We start from the raw sequence: 25,172 nt of genomic DNA on the forward strand, positions 1-25,172 counted from the left end.
GATAGCCTGGAAGACAATCCAAAGGTGACCTCATCAGTCTTGCTCCTATGTAGGCTACTCCATGTCCTTCACACTCACACCATAGACTCCTAGAGAACTGCACACTCCCTTCTATGGACTGTATGAGCAGGCATGAACACATACATACACATGATCAATGCCCTACAGAATAGAATTGCATCCAATGTAAGTGTTCGAGTAAGATCAAGTGTTCCTTGTGGAAATATGACATGAGGATCTCAAGTAGAGATGGGGCATGCCACATATAGAAGGGAGGGACTGAATCTCAACTGAACTATGAAAGAAAGTGAGCCAAAGAGGAGCAATGTCACTGGCAGCATCAGGAAGGAAGACACTGAGGAATCCCTAGATGAGGAATAAGAGCTGCCCAGAGGTCAGATAAAGAGGAGGGGGAGGCTGGCAGAGGATACAGCTAGGGAACACTGGGGGAGATGATCCTAGCAATCATAGGCTGCCTGACCCAAAAGGAGGCTAGAAAGTCATGGGATGGGCCAGGCCCAGAACATGGTAACTTAGCATTTATTTTCTAGTGGTTTGGGACAATGATGTGACCACCTTTCTCAGATAGTAATTGTCACTCTGAGTGTGGCTCAGATATAAGATAGAACAGGAGTATTTGAACCACACCAAATAAAGGTCCCAGGGAGAGGGTAGGAGGGATAGTATCTAACAGGCATGGTGCCAATAACTACAAGTGAGGCTCAGGGAGTGTGGAGGGTGGTAGTGGACCTTAGTGAAAAGTGGAGAGACAAAAAATAAGGCTTTCTCCGAGGCTTGGGAGCTAAACCCTGATGGAGGGGTAGAGGAGGAACCTTTGAGCATGCTGGGGCTAGGGACAGACACGTCTAGGATATAAAGTGGGGTCAAAGACCCCATTTCCTTCTGTTAGGATCAGGGTGGAGGTGTTCCAACCATGGAGCACCACAAAGGAGTGATGGAGAAATCAGGAGGAGAATCCAGTGGAAGATTACCTGACCATCAGACAGGCCCTGGTCCTAGTTCCCTCCAGTGTTTGGGATCTTTGGAAACATATACAGCTGAGGAAGGCCACCTATCCAACAAGACTGGAAAGGCACCCAGCAGGGTTAAACAGGCAGGCATCAGCTTTCCTAACTATTTCCTCAGATAGGCAGGGTTAGAATCTTGAAAACACAGAAGGTCAGAAGTCAAGTGTGGGTCTCCCAGGATCAGGGAGACCTTTCTGATTGCTAAATGCATGCCTCGGTATTATGTCTATGGTGGGGACCCATAGAAGCATGGTCTCTGTTAACGTCAGAATTGAGTTGCATGCAAAACTAGACTTGGGTGTGAGGCCCTTTTCTTGAAGGACAAAGTGGAGCATGCCCCTCCATTTCAAGGTTCTGGATGGCTAAGCTCTGTTTCCTTCAGAGACTTGTGTGAGAAGCCATCTTTGCCTAGATCCAATCTTTACACTGGGATAGCTTATCTTGTCATCATCTGCTTTGGGGTATTTGTGCCATTACTGTGATTAAAATGAGATAAACAAGCCACACCATGTGTGCACGCATAGCAGGTGAGTTCAGCACAAGTGACCCCGGCTATGTCTATTTACCCAGATCGCCATTTTATGCACTTGTCCCAGACTCCCCTCATTTCTACACTGCTCACCAAGCGGCAGTATTTATCTAGGCTGCTGATGTGCGTAATAGAGATAATTGCTAATGGAAGTGTGAGTTCCCAGCGTTCTCTAGGTAAATAGCTGTATTGGTCAGAGACAATGGAATCCTGTTGGAGACACAGTGGCCTTTCTCACACGCACCCAGCTATCAGAGCCTTATCTATGCAGAGATAATAAACAGTTCAGATAAAAGTTGAACTCCTTGACGAATGTACTGGTAATGGTATTTTCTAAATCAAGTGACTTACATTGGACCTGTTTGATAGAGTACATACAGATGGTCACAAATGGTATCAAACTGGGTCGGTGCAGAGAACCTCTGTGCCTAAACCATCAAGCTGTAAGGAGCAAGTGCCAATACCGAGAGATGCTCAGAATAGAATGGGCTGAGGGGAAGTACAGAGATCAATACAATATGTGCTCATATTTGAGTCCATGAAGTCATGGAGCCCTGTGAATAGCCCTTCTATACACATTTTGCTACTTAGTTCTCCTTCAGCTCTCCATGAAAGACTTTATCTAAATGGTCTGCCTATTAACAATTCCAAATGGGTTGTAGGCAGGAGAATGACTATCTAAGAGGTGCTAGTAGGATTTTAGGATCTTTCCCTTGACGGGAAACCGAGTCTGCTTCTTATAGAAATAAGCAACTCACTGTAAAGAAAGGGGAAGGAGCCAGTTGTGTCCATGGTGCAGAAGCAACATTCAGATTGCAACAGAGATCTTAGGCCCAGGTCCATCAAACACCGGGTTAAAAGTGTACCAGCAAGCGAGCTGCTGGCCTCTCAAAAGTTTTACGATAAAAGTTAATGCGCTTAAGATAATCAGTCTCCACTGTGTGGAGCCTTCGGTAATTTTGCTCCTGTCACCAAAGGAGCCTCAGGGGATGGATGGCTGCCCGCACCTGTAATGAAGCACTTCTTGCCCAAGCAGCTGTCACCTCACCTGTTTGCCAGCCCATAGGAAGGCTGGAAGAAATTCTCCAATTTAGCAAGCAAACTTAAGTCATTATTAGAAATGACAGGGAAACCTGATGAAATTGTACTTTCAATTGGAAAACAAAATTGCAATCAGACCAACATGATTTCCTCGTGGCCTGACCATGCTAATGCCAGCCGAGACATGGGCAAATGTATTTAAAAGTCATAATGGAGCATTACCACGCCATCTCTTTTCACTGGCCCTTATTAATATAAAACTTCAATTTGCATGTAAATGTGGTCAACTTTCATATCATCAAAATACATGAGGCCTGGGAAAGTAATGAATTGAAGTTGGATGCGGCAATTACTGACGTTTATAAAGAATTTTAAAGAGGTCAGTCCAGTCTTGGCTGAGAAAATGAGGAAATCAACAGGGAATATTGTCAATATAGCAACCGGGGGAGTTGGAGGCAGTCCCAGGTGTTGGGTGTGAGATGATGATTAATAGAGAGGCAGCTAGTCTCCTCTCACCCACCACCGGCCCTGGACAGACCCAGGCTTGAAAGGGCTCTGACTGTGTTCTCAGAGCATCCTGGCCAGGCTGCACACAGGTTCCAGGGGGACGCAGGAGCAATGCTGAGTGTTTAATTGGGCTCTGCGTCCTTTGAGCTCCTCTCCATCCGTGGTGATCAGTTTAACTGTTTCTTCTCACCCCAGACTAGAGTCACCAACGTTTAAATAAGGTCCTTGCCTTATGGCTCACCCAAACCTTGAATTCCTGGATAAATTAAGGAAAACTGCCTTATTGTGTCCCTATAAATAGGCAATTTATAATTTGCCTATTTTACTTTTCTAAGCAGGAAATGGTTTTCTGGCGGCATGCTGTAAATCCTTGATTCTGTAGAGTGATCTGAGGCTTTTTCTTTGCCTATTTATACAAACAAGTTAACAAGCAACATCATTTTAAACATCCCAAGAAAAATCATTGCCCAGATAGAAAAACTGTTCTGATTTTAGATTGGTTAATTTCGGATAGTGCAGGTGAGAAGGTAAGCAGGACCCGCCCCTCTGTCTCCCTAATCTCATTATGATTGGGGCAGGCTCCTCAGGACAGGAGCTCTAGAAAAACATTGCCCTGCCTCTTGGAGGCAAGCCCAGAATCTGGGCTTTCCACTTTTTATCAGCTTGTGACTTTGCCCACAGTGCACCCTGTGCTGTTCTCAAAGTGAAGACAGACACTCATTGTGTATAAGATTGCTTCAGAACTACACAGTGCTTTTAGAATAAATCCCTGTACCATCTGCTTCTGGCTTTTCAATGACTCAGGGAAGATTCCTGGCTGAAAGTAGGATCAATTCTTTGGACAGACATTGTGAGCTCTTCCTGACCCTGGTTCCCCAAAGGACATTAGGGCTTTGTTTTTGTTTTTTCCATTTTTCCTAATTTTGAACTTAATTTTTTTAAATACACGTGTGTGTGTTTGTATATGTATGGATGTGTATATGAGTGTGTGTGGTATGTATGTGTGCATGTATGTATTTGTGTGAATGTATGATTGTGTGTGGAGTATGTATTTGTTTATAAGTGTTATGTGTATATATGTGTGGTATATGTGTACATGAATGAATGTGTGTGTGGTAGGATTTGTGTATAAGTGTGTATGTGTATATATGTGTGGTATATGTGTACATGAATGAATGTGTGTGTGGTGTGGATTTGTGTATTAAGTGTGTATGTTGTATATGTATGTGGTGCGTGTGTGTGTGTGTGTGTGTGTGTGTGTGTGTACACTACCACAACAGAGTGTGGCGGTAAGAGAGTCCCTTTTTGTTTCTTTCCTTCTACTATACAGAGTTGGGCGGTTAGTTCTTCAGGCTTGATGGTAAGATTTCTTGCCATCCTGCTTTGGCCTTTTTTTAAATCTCTCTATTCCAGAGTGTACATGTGAATATGGATTCTAAGATATGGTTTGAAATATGTAATAACTGTACCCACCCACATATGATTTGCTGTTTCCAAAACCCAGATTCAGATATTGGATTCTTGACTCCCAATGTGGATTTGAGGCAGTGCCAGTATTAGGGGCCAAGCACACTTGGGCTTGAATAAAGCATATCCATTATGACACCTTGGTGAGAATGTCCTATATCATAAAGGAAGCATTTTTGTTCTCACTAGTAAACATGGCTTTCATGTTGAGGGAACCTTGGTGAAGGGGTGAAGTCAGGCATTGACTAAGCCTGTGAATCCCCTTCCATGCATGGATTCTGGATTTGAGTGTCTCGAATCTAAGAGTGAGTATTTCCAGAGGGCACTACAGAAGTTAACATGTGTGTATTCTCTCTCTATTTTTAACCTCAATGTCTGTCAAATGAGCATTTGTTTTGCCGAGAGGAGTTCGGGTGACTGTAGGCAGCGTATGTTGGAAGAGTTAGCAGGGAGAAGAAGGGATGAGTGGTGTGGACACAAGCTGAACATTCACAGGAGCCACGGTACTGCTGAGAAGGATCCTGTTTCGACATGAAATGTGGGCTCAACACACTGTGAACACAGTGAATTGGAGAAGTGACATGGAAGTGGTGGGAACTCCACCCAGCGCTCTGCTTAGGACCCTGCCTTGTCACTTGACAGAATGCATGGGTTTTGCAAGTCAGCCTGAGAAGGGTGATTGAATATGTGTTGCACGTCAGCCTGTCTGTGCCTGTATCTCTGTGTAGCTCACCCGTTCCTTCCTCCTCTTCTGCATCAGGGAGAAGGTCTGTTTACAGTTGTCTGCCTTTTTTGTCATACTTTGGGAATCTAGAATGTCTTGACATGGGTTCAGGCATGTTTTGCCATCTGCAAAGGTCGAGCTGCAGCATGGTAGCCTGGTGGAGGGCATCACATGGAGATACGGAGCAAGAGGAAGCCTGCATCCCTCCCCTGCTTTGGAAACTACTCAGACCATTATAGGGGCCCTATACTCCCAACCTTCCAAAGGCTCTGCCTCCTAACACCATCAACAGAAGACTCTGGAGATGAAGTCTCTAATACAAATTTCCTGGGATAGCCCCAAACCACAGCAAGTCTGGCTAACTGCAAAATCCCCTGAAAACTGTGAGGGGCCTTCTCTAGGCATCCCACAGACTACACCACCTCTCACTTAGGCTTCCCTCTGCCTGCTCTGATGTAGACATCAGGTCTTCCAGAAGTCTGACACTCAGACCTCTGTACAGTGGCTCACAGCTCCTGCCTAATTCAATTGCTTTCTCCTCCCCAGTGTCCTCTTGACTGAGTCCATGCTAAACGGGACCAAGCTCCAGTCTACCCTGGATAAACTTGAATGCACAAATGTTCCCTGAAGCTGTTTAAATGTCTCCATGTTCCTTCCAACCAACTGGACTAACATGCCCATGGCAAAACCCTCTTCTTGGGAATATAGGAGTTATGCCTTCTCTGGCCTCTTTGAGCAACCTTCTGATAGGATGTTTTCCAAAGTAGTGAAGCACAAGCTAGCCTACTTCATGGGGTGGTGGTCCCCTTAAGAGGAGGCGCCCTTCTTTAAATGGTGATGGGTATTGCTTGCTTGTCTTCTTTCTGCTCACATTGATGACCACACTATAGAACTTGGGACTCACAAATCGTTTTTGCTACACAGAAGAATTCATGGCTGTTGTTCAAGATCAAACAGAGGGAAGGATGCGAGGAAAAGCTAATCATTGGGAAAATAGGATCGATTTGGGAAAGCATTGGATTTCTGTAATTCTTTGCTTTTTCTCATCACTTAAAAAAATCTACTTGTTAATAACAACAGCTCAAATAAATCACTCAATAGGTTGCAGCGCCCTGAGGGGGATAGAAACATCTATCCCTCTTCCCTGTCTCTCTTACATTTTTAAGTTATGTGGAGCTACTAGTTTGAGGACAATGATCTTCACGTAACATAACATGCTTGCTGTCTTTCCTTTCTCAATGGCGTTTACAACACCCCATTCCTCCTGTGTTGTATAAGACACTGTAGCTTCCATGTGTAAAAATAAAACAGTGTTGACCAAACAGAGGCTGTGGAGGACAAGAGCCATGCACTGCACAGGGAAATGCAGCCCAGTTTCTGAAATTTTATGAACAAAGAGATGACAATAATAGATCAGAAGCCAAGCTGAACTTTGGCATAGTAATGCAACACAAATCTTAAGAGTAAGAGGCTAACAGTCAGGTACTCTTCAGGATTTCATAATTCAGGATATGTAAATACACAGGAAAGACATTGTCTTCTTTTCATGTGATTATAAGAAATGATAATGTAACTCCATGATGGGACTTACTGTGGGTTACTTACTTAGCTGACCATTCCAGAGGTCATTGTGTTCTGTTTCTGTTTTTTCCCTCCCCAGATTGCCTACAGAGATGGATCAGTTCCTGTTTAGTGAAGGGACAAGAATCAAGGTACCTGCCCTGACTCACTCTCATGGAGTTGACTCTTGCTCACAGCTGAAAAGGAACCTGGATTTGTTTCCTCCCAAGTCAAGGGAGAGACACAGACCCTCTGAGGAGCACCGATTGAGCTCCTGTAGTATCTTATGTTTCTCAGGAGCCCCTTACATGTGTGCCTTGACAGATGCTGCAGGAGAGATCAACAAGAATTTTCCAGTCTTCCCCGAGGACCAGGGGTTTTTCCAGAAGGTGGCAGTCCATTGTATGGCTCTAGGATTTGTGTTACATTTCAATGAACTTTTACCTTACTATGGGCTTTTAATGAATTATTGAATTATCTGATATCAAATAGGTGTAGAGAAGTACTTAGGCCATTACAGTGACTGTCTCTGGTGTTCCCAGGCAGGCAGTGAAGTGGTAGCACTGGTTAACCTTACTCATGCTGGCCCAGATTAAATAAAACTGGAGCCTTTCCTCTTCCAACTTAGCTGAGGTTTAAACTGGTTTGTGGTCAAAGCCAATGAAAGATAAGATGACAATTACAAGTCAGCAGTTCATACGGCTCCTGTAGAGAGGGTCCCTGCTTCTAAGGTACTAAGCTTTCTGAATTCATGCACAGGGGTCAGGGACCTATCATGTTCACAGACTCTGGTTAGGGGGGCTCTATCTGCTGAGAGCTTCACAGAATTATTATGTACTTGATATGGCCTCTTAGCTACACAGAAAATTCTCAGATGTCTAATGGCTCTTCTGCTTAAGGGTTTTGTACAGACAAGGTTAGTAAGGATAGTTCTCCTCAAGTATACCATGAATTTTCTCTCATCCTCTCCTCTTCCTTCTATTTCATTTTTCTTCCCAGATACTTAATGTTTATCTACATGCCATCTTGCATTACACACACACACACACACACACACACACACACACACACACACACACACGGGGAGAGAGAGAGAGAGAGAGAGAGAGAGAGAGAGAGAGAGAGAGAGAGATGTTTCCAAGTCTGTATATGAAAGAAATTGTGATATTTGTATTGCAGTCTGTAGCACAGATTTTTTAATATGAAGATACCCAAAGATTCTTCAAACTTCCTGACCATGCTGGCAATTCCTTGAGAGAGCTGGGAAGCAGCAGCATGCCATGGTTGTCCCTCACATCACTGAAAGATTTTGCTACAGCACACAGGAGAGGTGCCTGCACAGGATGAGCTTACCTTAAATTCTCAGAGGGAAGAAAATGACACTAAAAATCTTTTTAGGAAACAACATTATTTAAGTATGTAAAGGGGGGGCATAATTACCGGGGTCTAGAATATACCTGTATTAACAGGGCTTGGGGGAAATTGCCTACCTCACTTCTTTGGCATCTTGTTTCTGACATAAAAACACACAATATTAATGGCTTAATACAACATGGACTGCTTATCTTATACTCCAGGAGTTCAGACCTGAGCATGAGCTTCTCTGTGCTACCATGCAGGTATCAGCACTCCAGTCCAGAGGCTTCCAAGGAAAATAGATTATGGCATTTTTTCAGCTCTCAGATATACCCACACCCTGTGTCCTTTAGCACAGTCCCATTACCTCCCGATAGCCACTCTCTAACCCACCTCCCATCAGCCACTCCTCTAACTACCCTACCTCTCATCAGCTACCCTTCTAAGTACCCCACCTCCCATCAGCCACCCTCTTTCTAACTATACCTCCAATGTCTGATCTGCTTTCCTCACTACCTTCCTGGCCAGGCTCTTTAAGAACTATTATGATGTTGGGCTTACTGGAAACCTGATCTTCTTGGTCAGACCAGATTTATGGTTCTACACACAATCTTCTTTCTCTCTTCTTCTGACTGTGTAACATAACAATGTCCTGGGGGTAGAGTCCAGGAACCAGCATGTGGGTAGACTTGTGTTCTACTCCCAGTTTACTAAAACTAACCTCATGAGGTTAAAACTGTCAGAGCTTAAATTCTCACAAACACTGTAGTTTTCCAGAATGGAGAGTGTTGAATTCCTTTAGACTGTGAGGTTCTCTATATGACCCCATATGATCATTTGGCATTGGTCACTAGTGATAACATAGAAGTGAAGCCGAGTCAGTACCCTAACTCCAACTTGTTTTAAAGTTACCCTTTATCCCCTGATTAGACTGATGATTTACATGTCTTGGGAGGGACATCTGGCTGAGCAATGTGGAGAAGAGTGAAGGCCTGCAAAATAACACAAAGGCCAGAATCTCTGTCCATCATACTACCACAGTTCAACACAGTACCAAGAAGCCTGCAGAAGTACAGTGGGCATCTATAAATCAATAGTACCAGCTTTGATGAGGGCATGATTTGATACAAATATTGCTGTGGTGGTAGTCAGCAAATTATAACTATAATTAAATAGCTTGGATTTCTTACTAGAGGGTACCCAATTACCATATTTCAACATAAACTCCAATATGGGAGGGTTTCCTGGTCCCTCTCTCACCCCCAGATTCTATATCAACGTCTACCAAATAGCAGATCATATAAACCACCTGCAGAATAAAAAAATATTACTTACCATTAATTTTATTCATATGCCCATGACGAATAAATTTCTCAATCATTTTGCAATTATTCAGTAGATTTTATAGATGCCTTAGTTGGTAGTCTTCCTTAATGAATGACTCTTCAGTGTCCCATTACTCAAAGGCTGTGATAAACCCATCAGTCAGAACTTGTGTTTAAAGGGAATCCTACTGCGTTGCCTGGGACTCCAGCTTTGGAGTAAAAGTGGAAGTTGAGGCTATGAAGAACTTCCCTGTGACTCTGACACACAAGTAAATTAGTAAATTGTGGTCTTTCTTATTTACTATCTACTCTGTGTGTTTGGAAGATTCGTGATTGTTGGCATCTGGTCATCCCTAAACACATAAATCATCATACACTTAATGGGAATTTAAGGACGTCTCCCTTGGGAAGGATGCCTGTGGTCACAGGTGTCCACACCCTATGCTCTCTTGAGTTTTCTGCTATGAAGTCTGCTTGAGCCTTAACGGCTTTCTTTGGCTGTTCAGCTTAATCAACACTTGCATGTTCTTAAATGTGGTGCTTTATGACAGATGTCAGGAAACAAGGACACTTAACCTTTCAGAAGGCACCAGACACACCTCCTCCTGGGCAAGATTATTCCTCACTTTGCCTCCACTGTAATTCTGAGCTCATTCACTCTCAGTCCTTTAAACTAGCCATTCAGTTAAGAATCACCAGTTGGCCCAGGTCCCATTCACAATATAAATATGGGGACGTATTTCAGTAGCTGCACTCAGGAGAGAGAAAGGGAGACAGCATAGGAACCAGCCATTCACCACACAGACCACTTTTGGCAGGGGTGGCAAAGGTGACAACAGAGTAGTGAAGAGAGACATCCTATGCAATGACATTGACACTAATATTGAAATTCAAGAAGGTAGAATGAAGAAGGGAATGAGGAAAGAGTGAAGGGGGAGAGACCCTCCCTGGCCATGGCAGATATATAGGGATGGAGTATCCAGGACATCACAGAGGAGCCTGCAGGAAGGATAGGGGAGAGTTCCTATGTGGACGAAGCATAGCTGAAACAGGGACCCAATCCAAAATGCAAGGAGGGCAGACAGCAAGGAGCACTGACTGGAATGGAGCATAATGGAGAGATAGCTCACTAGGGTAGCAGAGAAATGGGTGTGTGGAAGTGGCTAGTGATAAGACTCAAGGAAAGTACAATTCCTTCACCCATCAGGGAGGAGGTGAGTGGGTGAATGTGAAGAAAGAGAGAGGCCACCTTAGAGCAACGCACAATTTACTGAAAGTCCTGAGGAGCTGGTGAGGGTCCCCACTTTGCTGCAGATTTGTTTCACTCTGTGAGAGACAGACATGGCTAAATTACTTACACTGAAGTTTTTTGTCATAAAGAATTCAACACTTGTTTCCCGTGATACATAGTTGACTTATAATAACATTGACTAAATCTATTTATCTTAGGCTTTATAAACTGAACAATCAACAGTAGTAAAATATATTTATCTCTGTGAGCTAAGGAGTATCCTTTCACTGAAACTTTATATCCTTGAACACCAGGAGAAATCATAATAACTATTAATATGAGCACATGCATATATGTAGAGTCAGAGCAGCATTAAGCTTATTAAATTAAATGAGTTAATTTTTACCATCACAATACTTCTAGTTTACTAATATCATTTTCAATTATCCAGTTTTTGATGAAATTAATTACAAAGCTCCCTGATAACAATGGGACAATAGACAGGTGTCTTGCCCATGTGTTTCTCTTTTGAAATGGCTTATGAATGTGCAGGAATCAGTCTAAGCTTCACTGTATACCAATCACAATACAGAGCTGAATAGTTTTCTCCCTTGCATACATAATGAAGTAGATACTTGGTGATGTACAAATCTTAGTGCAACCCTTTTGCAGTGTAAACACTATGTGTTTTCCCCTTCACAGAAACTCTGCATTTGTAAGAAGTGACAGTCTCCCACCACCCAAAACCTCCCCATAGATCTATTCCTAGGGCAAATATTCATGAGAATATGTAACCTGATATTCAAAAATATCGATAGAGTTTAAATGAAAGAATTCCCCTTCTCTCTCTCTCTCTCTCTCTCTCTCTCTCTCTCTCTCTCTCTCTCTCTCTCACACACACACACACACATACACACACGTGTGTGTGTAATGTTGATTATTCAGTTTATAACAATGTAGTAGATAGAATATTGAATCATTTGAAACATTGCCTGTGACTGACAACCTCAGAGCTAGAAGCCTTTCCAGCACCACTGTCACCCTTTTGTTAATCAATGGCAAGGGACTGTGAGATGCCTCAGCTTCCACAGGCTGAAGAGTGACAACCAGGTTTCATCTCTGTTGCTGCTATTTGCCAGCTGGTACTATATTTTGTTACTCAGCTATCGCCATAGACCTGAATGTCAGGCTGACGCTCACTATATTCCAACTAGAGCACATACTGTGTACAATGTGTCTGTATTCCACAGATGATGATGGGTTTGACTGGATGGCAGACTCAGACTTATCTAATACATGTGTGCACACACACCACAAACAGTGGCATACATATTTCTCGGTGTCATATATATCTATGTACAACATATATATATGTATATATATATGTATTAATAATATTTGAAGCATTTATTTTTTGTTAGTTTCTACATGTTGATAATGAATTCTGGTTGTTTTTATCCACACGCCTACTTTATCCTTTCCATGTATCACCCAAACCCTTCCTCTCAGAGATGAGAGGTCATTGATTTGAATAAGGGAAACTTACCCGTGGCTGCACAAGTAGAGAAAATGACCACTCTAACAATCGCGAACTGCCAGTAGTCCCTGAGAAGGGTGGGGCACATGGGACTCTCCCTGTCCCTGTGAAATGTGAACAGTCTTGTGCAGGTCCTGTTCAGAAATTCACAGTAACAATGAGTTTCTGAGTGCAACTACACTGCCAGACCCAGAATACTTGCTTGGCTGAACACCTCTCTTTAAAGGGTGTTCTAGTTCTCCTATAGCTATGGGCAGAGCACTCCACCATCACTCTTGGTCAGTTGTCAGTCTCTGTGACCTACTACCCGCATCAGCATGAAGCTCTTTCATGAAGCTTGAAAGCAACACACTCATCTAGGAGTGGAAATGAGTTTTTAGAAGACAGCGTGACAACATAACTATTCATCAGAGGAACAGTAGCAGCGTCTCCCCTTGGACTTGTGACTTCCCCAGCTGCAGGCTCTGGACCAGGTTTACAGAACCAGGTATGAGTTTTTTCCATGAAGAATGAGTCTCAAATCCAATCAGTATGTGGTTGGTTACTCCCCTAAGAATTGAACCATTATTGTACTAGAGGGTACACTGTGTCAGGCAGGCCATTATTGTACTGTGTAAGATTCATGGCTAGATAAGACTGTTTTATGACTCTTCCCACCTTGCAGCCTGCACAGTACTTTCCAGTACCATGAAAGGAAGCTAAAGGAGAGATGCTCTCAGTTTAGCACCAACTTGATTTCTCTACATGCTATGACGAAAATGTGTGTTATCTTCAGCAATAGGATCTTACCATCAAGTTCTGGTACTTAGCTTATATTTTCCCTCCTTTAAGATTGTGTGTGTGTGTGTGTGTGTGTGTGTGTGTGTGTGTGTGTGTGTGTGTCCCTATGTGTACTGTGCACATGCGGTGTCAGCAGAGACCATAAGAGGGAATGGAATCCCCTGCAACTGGAGTAATAGGTGGCTATGAACCACAGATGAGCTCACTGGAGGCTAACCCTGGTCCTCTAAAGAAGCAGCAGATGCTCTTAACTGCTGAACCATCTTTCCTGACCTCCAACCTTAGCTTTTGAGACAATGTCTCTGTATAGGACCTGGAGCTCCCAGTTTAGTGTAGGCTGGCTTGTTAGTAAACTCAGAAATCTGCTTGTCTCTGCCACCCAGCACTGGGATTATGAGCATTACCTTGCCTGGCTTCTTAGTTTGAGGCTGGACTCAAATTCAGGTTCTCATACTTGTGCAGCAAGCACTTTACCATCTGAATTATCTCCCGCAATCCAACTACCTTATATTGGAATCGTCCAACAAAACAGAAGCTGAGGCACAAACAGCACACACACACACACACACACACACACAAACACACACACACAGGCACACAGACATACACAGACACAGACACACCCCCATACCACCGCACACACATTCTGCCAGTTCTCTCACTACCCTACAACTGAGATAAGTTGACAGTTTGAAGGAACCATGGCGACCCTCACTTACCCAGGGAGCACCTGACCAAGCAGAATCTTCCCACAGAACATGTAAGAAATGGTATCACACTATTATGTCATGTGCAGTGTCAGACATTGAGTGAGCATATGGCATAGAAGGATCCAGTAGAGACCAATGTCAACAATGCTCAACTCTTCAACCAAATGTCTCTGACAGACAAGAGCATGTTTCTGACAGACTGCAATGCTCTAAGTGTGAGTTTAGAGACACAATATTTAGGCACAGTATTTTCTGTATAGTGCTCGTGATCAGTTTCTATAGTAGATAGTTAAATTGATAAGAAGGGGTGATAATGGCGATGGTGGTGATGGCAATAATGATTGATGGTGATTGTAGCGATATTGACGATATTGACAGTTATGATAGTGATGATGATGGTGATGGTGTTCATGGCGATGTTCAGGATGGCAATGTTGATGATGATGATGGAGTTTATAGTGATATTGGCAATGATGAAATAAATATTCTAATGGTTTCAAAGTGTCTTGACAACCACATCTTACAATTTTCTCCTCTTAGTGATAACAGAGATAGAAGCAATCAAGCACTTTATACTTTATTTTATCATGAGGATCAGGTTCATAATAACCTAAAGTTGTTTCCTTCTATATTTTTTAGCCTATGTGTACTACATTGAGGGTGAGGCCATTTCTCTCCTGCAGCTATCTTAAGCTTGGTGTGTGTCTTGTGTAGACACCTAAGCCATGTCCACAAGGCAGAAGTTATCATTTGTTTTTGAGGAGTTTGGATTTCCAGGAAAAAGGCAACAGGCTTCTGGCCCCTTATATACCTCTATACTGTATATTGCAGTTTCAAGGGATCACCTGCCACATCTTCACTGTGTGCAACTGCATTTGCTACCTGTAAACAGGTGACATCACATCTTTAAGAGGTAGTGAATGTTTAGCACAGAGAAATTTGAAATGATTGTACTAAGTCCTGGAACGTGTCTGACAGATGAATCTGGCATTGTCATGGTAGGGCTCATATGCAAACACTATCTCATGAGAGTCACCGAGGGGACAATGTAAGGATGGAGCAGCTGAGCAGCCTTTTATGGTCCTGTACAAAGAGTTTGTTTCCCTTTCCTAATGCTCAGTCCCTCTTTCAGATAAGCTTTGGTGACATCAGAATTCTCCATTTAGCTGAAAGATAAAGAAAGACATGATGTCTCCATTTGATGACTTAGAGAAGTGTGAAGGTAAGAGTACAAACGTCTATGCCAGGAAAAACCAAAGGCGAAATTTTCCACTGTTACCCATTGACTTTATGTCAGCAAGAGGTGAAAATTTTATCGCTTAAATACAGACATAACTCTATCAATAAAAAGACACACCTGAGAGATTCACTGGGCAAACAAATGGGCAATAACAGAAAGTAAAACATTCAGCTTTTCCAGTTGCCTAGAGGTAGGACAAAATTAGAAATTTCAAACAGACATTGGGTGGAAACAATTTACAGAGCTATGGCAAGAGTGACTCCCATAAGGATAGGCTATCCAACACGGTGACCCCTGTGATAGTTAATCTACAGCATCATTGTCTTAGTGAAGGTTTATTGCTGTGAAGAGACACCATGATCAAGACAACTTTATAAAGGCAAACATTTCACTGGAGCTGGCTTACAGTTTCAGAGGTTCAGTCCACTATCATCAGGACAGGAAGCATCCAGGCAGACATGGTGAAGGAGAAAAGGCTGAAGAACAAGCTGCTTCCACCATGGCAGGAGTCATGGTGGACTTCATGTATTTGAACTGTGAGCTACAATAAATCTGTTCCTCCACTAAGTCTTCCCCATCATGTATTGATCACTGTGATGTGAAGCCATCACTACAAATGTCTATACTGAACATGAGCTCTCTAGATCAATTCTGACTTCAGGAATAAAAGGCTCATCTGGGCACTGGGGACACTACTTGCTAAATACTCAGACTATTTTCATGCTGTGTCCTAAGTCATACATGGGTCAGCCATTGCCTTTATGATAGAAGCACATTGATGCCTTGTCTGTTGATCTATCTGTGTGGATCATCTCAGCTCAAGATTGGCCAAGTTCTTAGCTGCACTGCCTTGTAGACAAGTCATCTCCTTGGTCCATGCTGCCACCACATAAATATATCTCCTGGTTCTTTCCATGAAGCATGTTCCCTTTTCAAAGAAGGGAGTCTAAGCATCCCAGTCCAAAGTAGTTCCTTATTGCTTCCTGTTCTTAACTGTGGCATTGAATCTCTTTCTAGTGACTCATTGAATGACGAGTATAAATGAGATGTAGAATATTTTAAACATTGTGGGCCATTTCTGTGATATAGAAATGAAGTATAAAACTACTCAAAGTAATTCCCACTCTCCACTGCACCCCAGTTTTCATGTGTGTGTCAATCTTCTGTGTCCTGCTCACAGTATACTCCTATGGGAAGGGCTGTGAAGGAGAGAAGACAAAATTCTGACAGTACAGAATAAGAGCAGTGGGTAAAACAACTCTTGCATAGCACGAAGATTTGCATCCTCTAGCACCTGAATAAAATGGCAGGGATGGTGGATCTTTGGTGCTAACGGCTCAACCAGCCCCGTTTGCTTCGAAGCTCAAAGTTCTGATGAGAAACACTGTACCAGAGAGAAAGATGGACTGCTTCTGAAGAAGGGCTCCTGGGGTTCATCACTGACTTCTACATGCTTGTGGACACACATGCACATGCACAAGCGCGCGCGCACACACACACACACACACACACACACACACACACACGCACACAGGCACACAGGAACACACACTTTAAAGGCAGACAGGAGTCAAGAAATCAAGAACACAGAGATCTGAGTATGATGTCTGAGTTTCTGCTTCATATCCATTTCTGCTAACTGCACTCACCCTGTCTTCTCTCATGATAAGTGTTTTGGCTTATCATGTATGTCAAGTGTTCAGAAAGAGGCCTCAGGAATATATTAACTAATTGATTTGTGAACAAATGAGAAAATGAGCACAATTTTATTTTTGGTCATTTTTATTCAGATGTGTTTAGGTAAATTCCTTTTATGCTCCTGTCCTTCCCAGGTTATCCGTGACATCTAGAGAAAAGAAGCTGCCCCATTTTGAATAGGCTATACGATGCCAGGCTCCGACATTCTGCCCTCAGTTTCTCATGCCTGAAGAGCTGCTATGCTTGCCTTCATGAACCATATCAAAGGAATGGCTTCCAATCTCTTGTCTTGAATTTGCTGTGCCTGGGCAGATTCTAAAATGCAGGAGGTTCAATAGGAAGGAATTCAGGAAGCTTTCCAGCATGTTCCCCTCAGACTGTCTGCCCCTTGAATGTCATCAATCGTGATGGAAATGTTAATGAATGGTGAATACAGAGGATGCCATTCATCTAACCTTTTGATGAGGACAGTGGCTCTGAACATGGGTCAGTTGGGCCATTAAGGGAAACTTGGTGCTAATGAGACCAAGTAAGAGACCTGGGCCCCTCATGGCCAATTAATTCTGTGCAGAAAGAAAGATTCTGGGTTTATGGTCAGCAGCTGCCCCAGTCAACACAGTTAATCATTCCATAGGTGTGTGATGTTGACTCTAGGGGAGCCTATGGGGGGTGAGGTAGTACCAGCCTTTCTGTACAGCAGCTAAAGCACATCCTACAGCACAAAAATGCCCATCTGTGGGTCAGGAGCTGTACATCTCCACATGCTGAGTAGCAGATCAGTGTTTTGAGGGTCTGAGCCCAGACAGGATATGAAGCAGCTACGAAGGGAAGCATGCTTCCTGCCCTCTGGCTTAGTAGAGCCTTTGAATTCACCACACTCCTAGCTGCCCATGATAGAATTGAGTTAGAACAATTTTGATTTTCATTCTAGAACTTACCAGAATCTAGTCATCTACAAGTTGGAGACCGAACAGTTACACTCTTCAGTGAACTAGTCCAAAGTTGAGTCTCCAATGAAGACTAACAGCCCAATTTTTGTCCTATAACATTTGGGGCAAACCACTACTGGTCTTTTAAGGCAGGCCATTTTGCTCAGACTTCTGAAGCCGAGAAGCTCATGCTGATGCCAAGAGCTAACTTGGATAATCAGTTTGGTATATAAAAACCTGATTTCCTAATGGAAGCCCTCGTTGGTTCACAGAACCTATCCTGGCATAACTTTTTGCCCATTCTTTCCTAAGCCTTGTGAATCACCTTTTCCAGGAATATAAATCCTTCTAACTGGTTTTCCCCCTGTGGTCCTCATACAAAGCCATTCAGGGAGCTTCACAGGGCAGGTGCACCTACAAGGAGGAACAGAGGCTTTGGGGAGTTCCTTCTATCTGTGTTCGTCATCACCATCTGCCAGAGCCCAGATCACAGTAGAGCTCACAGAAGATAAATGAGCTTTGTGATTTAACTCTCCAGAAACAATCTGGTTATGTAATGTCATATTTACCAGGTCAGTGCTGAGTTAAAAAGCAAATCTAAATCAAAATTCTAACCCAGTCATCATGAAGTGTGTGTTCTCCAAGTGAAGAGATTTACAACTTATATGTGTATGTAGATTCTATAACTCTCCTATGTGTGTGTGTGTGATTTTATAACTCTGTCTACTATGTGTATATAGATTATATAACTATGTCTACTATATTTGTGTGTGTGTGTGTGTGTGTGTGGTGTATGTGTGAGTGTGTGTGTGTGTGTGTGTGTGTGTGTGAAAGAGAGAGGGGGAGGGGGAGAGAGAGAGAGAGAGAGAGAGAGAGAGAGAGAGAGAGAACAAGGAAGATGAGGAAGATAATCTTCTCCATGACTGGAAGTATGAGGCAATGCCCTAGACTCTCCAACCCCAGGGCTGCCTTGAACAGAAAGGACACAACTTGGTCTCACAGGATGAGTATGTGGCTGAGAATTTTGTCTTTTTTTTTCTTTTATAATACTGAATAACCTACTGGACCCACCTCAGACCAGGCTGACATGAAGAGAAAATGCCCTGTCACCATGTAGGGCATATATCTACTCAAAGCTCATCACCACCTCACCTTTCCCACCTTCCTGAGTACCTTTCTGAGTTATTCAGTCCTTTCCTGGAACTTCCTGCATCCAATTAGAAAACCCTAGGCCAGGCTAGCTGGAAGGGAAGTCTGTTTTTCTCTTCCTCTCTACTATTTCACTGTCCAGGGGGAGCACATGAGTTGGTGTGGAGACCTACAGTCCTCTCACTGTGCAGACACCCCCCTCCAAGGTCTTCCAATGGAGTTCTTCCTGCCCAGACACTCCTAGTTTTTCTTGCAAACCCTGAAGTTAGGCAAAATACGTAGTTTTCAATAAACGTGTTTGAATGAATAAGTAATACGGTATCCTCCATTTTATCTGCCTAAGCCTAAAAGATATAACAGATAAAATGTAATTATCCCATAAGAGTAATAAACACTCACACTGAGAAGCAAGCGGTCTTCACTTCTAATCCAGCCCCCACGATGTGACATGACACTATGAGTCTTATGTCTCTGGAATTTCCACCAGTTTCCAGACCCAAGAAATACTGCTGAGAGCTAGCTTGCAAGTCTCTTGTCTCATCAGAGAATCTTCCCCCTCCACCTAGAATCATCATGTGCTATCCTGTCTCTAGTACAGAGGTGTGGTACTGTCTCAGGCCCTCTAGGGTAGAACTGCCAATCCAAAGGCTCTGAAGGGGATAAGGGGCCACTGATCCCTGGCCAAGTGTTTATCATTTATGAGATGAGGAGACCAATTATGGAATTAACTAGGATGGGAGTTTAGATTTATAAGAAAAGCACTTGAGTTGCAGATAACAATAATCTTAAGTAATGAAAGCAAGACTGCATCCTTAATGCTGGATAGAGCATAGAGCAAAGAGAGACTTCAGTTTCAAAAGGTGCTGTTCTAATTCTGGCCATCTGTCCTCTGCAACATGGATGACAGTTACATGCTGCCTCAGAAATTCATAAACATTCACAGTGGTGACTTGGTCTATCCTCATCCCTCAAGTTTAAGAAATGTTTAAGTCCAGCTACTGTGTTTCTTGACATCATTTCCTTCGAGCTCCCACCTAACATTGGTCAATTCAAAGCTCACAGTAAATGCTCAGTAGGAGTTCCTTTAGCAGCAGGATGCTTTCTGGCTGAGTCTCAGTCAAGTGCCCCTCACCCGCCTATTCTAGTCTCTCCACAAATTCCCTTCCCTGGATGCTGATCTTGCATTGGAACCAAAGAGGCAGCCTTCTCCATCACACACACAGCAAGCCCAAGGTCCCACGCCAACACTAGAGACTGCTCCTCTAGAAGAAAAGCCCTGATAAAGCACGGCCAGGATGGCCCTGTCATACTATACCATCACACCAATACGTTTGCTAAACTGATCAATAGTAAGATTGATAAGCCTTCTACTTGGTTAAGTTAATCTTCGTATCGATCAGCCTGGCAAACGTATTGCTTTTCCTGAGCAGCCTTCCTCCACAGCCTTGCTGTGCCCCACTCTGACACCCTGGTTGTCTGGTCCTATCAAGAAGAGAAATAGAACAACATTTTCTACATTAAACGCTTCCATTACATCCTGATCATCTTTGCCTGCAACAGATATCTCCTCGAGCAGAGGATTTATAGACAGAAGGTGCCTGACTAATTTTTCTGTCGGTGTTAGAATATTGATAATGATCGGGGACTTCCCAGGCTCACACACAGTACGTGAAGTTCAAATTAATAATGGTTATAAATCGGAGTGGTAAGTGCCTTTCCAATTACAGTGCCCAGAGGAAAGACCTCAGAAAATAAGGCTACAGAGACGAACCAAGGCATGCAGAGTCTGTACCTGATTTGTTCTTGTTTTTAGGTAAGACACAAAAAAGGAAAGCTTGCGAAGAGAAGCTCACTGGCAAGAAAACAGATGGTCCCATGAAGGAAAGACAAAAAAGAAAATCATCTACAAAATGGTGATGGGGCTGTTCTACCAACCAGGATCACAGAAGATATCCTTGGACAGGGCATATTTGTTCAACTAGAAGCACAATGTGCTCCCTCCATGACCCCGTAAACCCTGTGAAGTTACAGTAGCCTGTAGTAAGACTAGGTTTTGTGAAAGCAGCATGCTTTCTATAGGCATCTGCGGAGCAGAACATGCACAGAGTTTAGGAAACATAAGGCATTGGTTGTCATGTAGAAGAAGGGCAAAATCAATACCTGAGTGCTATCAGAGAACAAACATGGCAGACTACCTGCTAGCACTGGATGAGCACAAAGACTAGAGAGAGAAACAGAGAGGAGAGAGGGCAGAGGGAGAAGAAAGAAATAGCTGTAGTCTGGGTGTGATTTGCTAGGACACCCTGAAGGACAGAAATGTTGATGAATGGATCACTGGTGAGGGGAAGTACATTGTTTTTCATGTGGGGGGAGACATGTTTGTAGGAGTTAAGACCTCTTTCCTAGTGAGAGAGCAGGGTATTTCAATAGGCATTAGAACCACTTCTCTAGCTGAGATGCCAATGTTACTATGTGACTGTGCCTGAGACTTAAGTGGAGACAGACATGGCAGAATGGACCAGGGGAGGAGCCCTGAGAAAGAAGGGAGAACACCGGATTCCAGGTTTCAGTAACTGCTTCCAAGAGTCAACACCCACACATAGCTTTCCCTCATGTCCAAGAACCTTCCTTGAAGCAAGGAGTTCTGCTTAGGAGCCATGGCCCTGCCACTGCCCACCATCAGATGCTACCTGGCTTACCAACAAGCCTGAACAGCCCCCTTCTCTTTTCCCAGACATCTCTCTGCACTACATCCCAGATGGGGGAGGCAACCGCTCACCTGTGAAGCTTTATGACTTTACAACCTTGAGCAAACAAGCACCAAGCATTGCTCCTGGCCTCTGCCCTCCATGCTGTACTTCTGACTGGTGGGTGAGGTCTTTCATTCCATTCCATCAATACTTGACCTTTTCTAACACTTCCCCCATGGGATGCAAGAGAAGCCAGACACTCTGTCAAATAGAAACATAAGCATGCAGACCACAGGCTGTGTGTCTGTCTGACTTCTCCCTGCCTTTGCCTAGCCAGGAACAAATGATGGTCAGTAAATATCCGTTGAGTGATCTTTAAATAAAGATAGGCCACTGGGGGAATGTTCTCGAAGGAGACAGTAGGAGCCCAGCTTGGCCTACCTCTGTCTATGTTCCATCTTCCTCTGCCACTCCCCTTCTGTGTGCTCTTTCACCACTGGTTAAACCCAACCAGACTAGCTGGACTGTAGTCCTAAAAACTGTGGCCAAAAGAAACCTTTGCTCCTAGTGTTTGTCTTTGGTTAGACTCCGCCATTACAATGGAGAGCTGAGTCACGAAAAGGATGATATTTGGAAGTTGCTAGGGTGTGGAAGTCACCTTCCTGTTTCACACTTGTGCCTTCCTGCTTGGTCTCCACTGTAGTAGAAACCTGCAGGATCCACATCATCCCATAGGCTACATGACTAAGAGGGCATGACCTCACAGAGCTCAAGGCTTCGAAAAGGGTGATGGGTAAACCAGAGGCAACACTTGAGTCCTCATCACTGCCAGGAAGAGTCAGTGAAAATCCTAACTAGTTCCTTGATATCATATCTCCAGGCAGCTGCTCTGTGGTCAGCCACTCAGAGCAGTAAAAATACAGCCAGCACAACCAAATCAGGAAGGTTCCAAAACAACTCAGCTTTAGTTAGTTTGTTTGTGAGCTTCATCTCAGCCTGTCAGATTTTACAGTGTGACTCGTAACTCAGAAAGATTCCTTGGTGTGAAATTCTGTCCATGCCAAAGTCTGTGCTCTGTTCTGATGAAGGCCATAAATGATCACTTGGTGCTGGCTTGCCTTAGAGATTCCAGTAAGTCATAAAAGACTTCACAGCAATCATGTCACTCTTTGGGGCCTGATCTGAGGCCTGTCACTCAATGAGAGAAGAGTGAAGTTGTCAGGACCCTCATCCCCAACACAGCCAAGCCCACTTTGCATGCAGATATCTTCTTTCTTCTTCACTGAAAATGTAGCAACCTCTCCCTCACCTGAACAGGGACATCCAATTGAGTGAGCTTTTCTACTACTCACCCTGAATGAAAATCACAGCAAAGTATCCATGAACTCCAAGCTTGGACTCACCTTCATAGTACTTGGCCCAGGTCACTCCAGGGAGTTGGAGAAGAACTGGCCAGGCCCCTGTGTCTGGTAGATATGAATAAACACAGTGAGGTAGACAACGTTATTTAAAGCTGCTGCCCTGGATACCCAATTCCTGCAACTCCTTTTGAGTGACAGACAAGTCCCAATATCCCTTTGATTTTTGCAAGATAACTGAAGTTTCTTCACTTTTTGGTAAAAAGAAAAACCTTTTGTTGGCACTCTGGGAAATACTTCCACATGGCATTGGCAGCTGAGAGCCAAGCATTCGTCCTTTCTACTTGTCTTCTGTGAAATAGTAACACTTTATTCTGCATCTGAGAGATCCCTGGTGGACCGAAAGTGGGGAAGAAATTAAAAATGAAGAAAAATATTCTTCCCTCTCTCATAAAGAGAATAAGAATTCTGACTGCTACCAGGGAGACAGTAGATACAATCCTCTCATTTCACCTTCAGATAAATTTTCATTTCAAGCCAAACCATCTTTCTTTGAAAGAGTTGTTATGCACACACACCAAAATCACTCAAAAGGGATAGTTTGCCTCAGCATTATGTGAGGTGTTCAATGTATTCTGACAGTTGTCAACAAGCTGGACTCTCTCTCTCTCTCTCTCTCTCTCTCTCTCTCTCTCTCTCTCTCTCTCTCTCTCTCTCTGTGTGTGTGTGTGTGTGTGTGTGTGTGTGTGTGTGTGTGTGTGTTTATGGCTGCATGCATGTACACCTGAGTAGAGAAGACTCTCACAGAAGAACAAGATGCCCTTGGAGTTACAGGCAGTTATGAGCTCCCTGATGATGGTGCTCGGAATTGACCTTGGGTATCTGGGAGAGCAGCATGTGCTCTTAATCTCTCATCCATCTCTCTGGCCCTTTCATTCATTTTTAACCCCAGGGACATCTCAAGTCTTTTGTGGGTTTTTACAATTTATAATTTGTATCATAGCCCTTGAAGGCTAAGTATTTCTAAATCCTAGCATTGTAGACCAAGAGAAAATTATATTCAAATAGAATTATGCAGGAAGAGACAGATGCAAACTACAGCCATTCTTAAGGACATGAGTGAGGAGAATCCCAAGTTCTCAGAACTTCCTCTAATCCTCAAGGAGCTCAGGGTTCACTGCATAGATTCATTCCATAGATGTGCTCTTACTTGACAAATGAGGAAAATGAATGCCACTTCCTGCTGACACTGCTGTTTAGACGACATGTCCATCTCAAAGTAACATGTGCCTTTTTGAAATGTGTATGAAAAACGCCTTCTGTGAGACTCATTTACAGGAAGCTGAGAGGGTAGTAAGGAGGCAGCACACGACATTGTGGATCTATTAAGCATGTTGGCTGCAGAACAGCAATCACATTTTAATATTGATCGGCACTAGCTAATTAATAGACATTATAGGAATGATACAATCATGATAAATAAAACTGAGGTCCAACTGAGAGACTTTCGCAATGAGTTCTTTGGTAATGATGGCTCTTTATGAACATAATGGACAATGTTCAGAATCAATTTCTAATTTATGATAGTGTTGTGATTTATAGTTTGGACTGGCGATAAATCCAAGGTAAGTTTGTAACTGTGAAATCTTGCCTACAATATGGTATCCTTGGTACATTAAAGGGTCATGAAAATAAATTGTATAATTTCTCAGAAAAAAGTAATGAGGTATAGCATGGCATTTAGCCTAATGAGTAATACATAAATAATGAGATATTAAAAATAAATAAAACACTGCACTATCTCTACCATCCCTGCTGAGTAAAAATGAAATTATAAATGGAAGATCCTTTCAGCTAAGTTGAATGCTGGTAGTTTCCATGATGTCCTTTCACTGTGTGGCTGGCATTCAGAAGGCAGACAGTTCGTGTTGGGTAAGCATATAAATGTGGATTTTTCTTTTTTTTTTTGAAATAAAAAAAAGTTATTTATTTTAGTTTTTTTATTATTAACTTGAGTATTTCTTATATACATTTCGAGTGTTATTCCCTTTCCCGGTATCCGGGCAAACATCCCCTTTCCCCCCTCCCCTTCCTTATGGGTGTTCCCCTCCCAACCCTCCCCCCATTGCCGCCCTCCCCCCAACAGTCTAGTTCACTGGGGGTTCAGTCTTAGCAGGACCCAGGGCTTCTCCTTCCACTGGTGCTCTTACTAGGATATTCATTGCTACCTATGAGGTCAGAGTCCAGGGTCAGTCCATGTATAGTCTTTAGGTAGTGGCTTAGTCCCTGGAAGCTCTGGTTGCTTAGCATTGT

The 25,172-nt window shown here is 43.2% G+C and overlaps 1 long non-coding RNA gene across 3 annotated transcripts; it reads left to right on the plus strand.

The window, feature by feature from the left end:
* Positions 1 to 4,759: 4,759 nt before the first annotated feature.
* On the plus strand, positions 4,760 to 20,844 carry LOC120098992 (uncharacterized). Of its 3 annotated transcripts, XR_005497829.2 has the most exons (4): positions 4,760 to 4,877; positions 6,957 to 7,008; positions 14,928 to 15,017; positions 16,868 to 17,013. It is a non-coding gene; the product is annotated as an uncharacterized LOC120098992 (long non-coding RNA). The 3 variants fall into 3 exon arrangements; XR_005497827.2 differs by lacking the exons at positions 14,928 to 15,017; positions 16,868 to 17,013 and adding an exon at positions 20,625 to 20,844 and having other exon boundaries at positions 4,767 to 4,877; XR_010062848.1 differs by lacking the exons at positions 14,928 to 15,017; positions 16,868 to 17,013 and having other exon boundaries at positions 6,957 to 7,305.
* The last annotated feature ends 4,328 nt before the right edge of the window (positions 20,845 to 25,172 follow it).

Source organism: Rattus norvegicus, chromosome 1 (genome assembly GCF_036323735.1).
Source record: "Rattus norvegicus strain BN/NHsdMcwi chromosome 1, GRCr8, whole genome shotgun sequence".
In the NCBI taxonomy this organism is placed as follows: domain Eukaryota; kingdom Metazoa; phylum Chordata; class Mammalia; order Rodentia; family Muridae; genus Rattus; species Rattus norvegicus.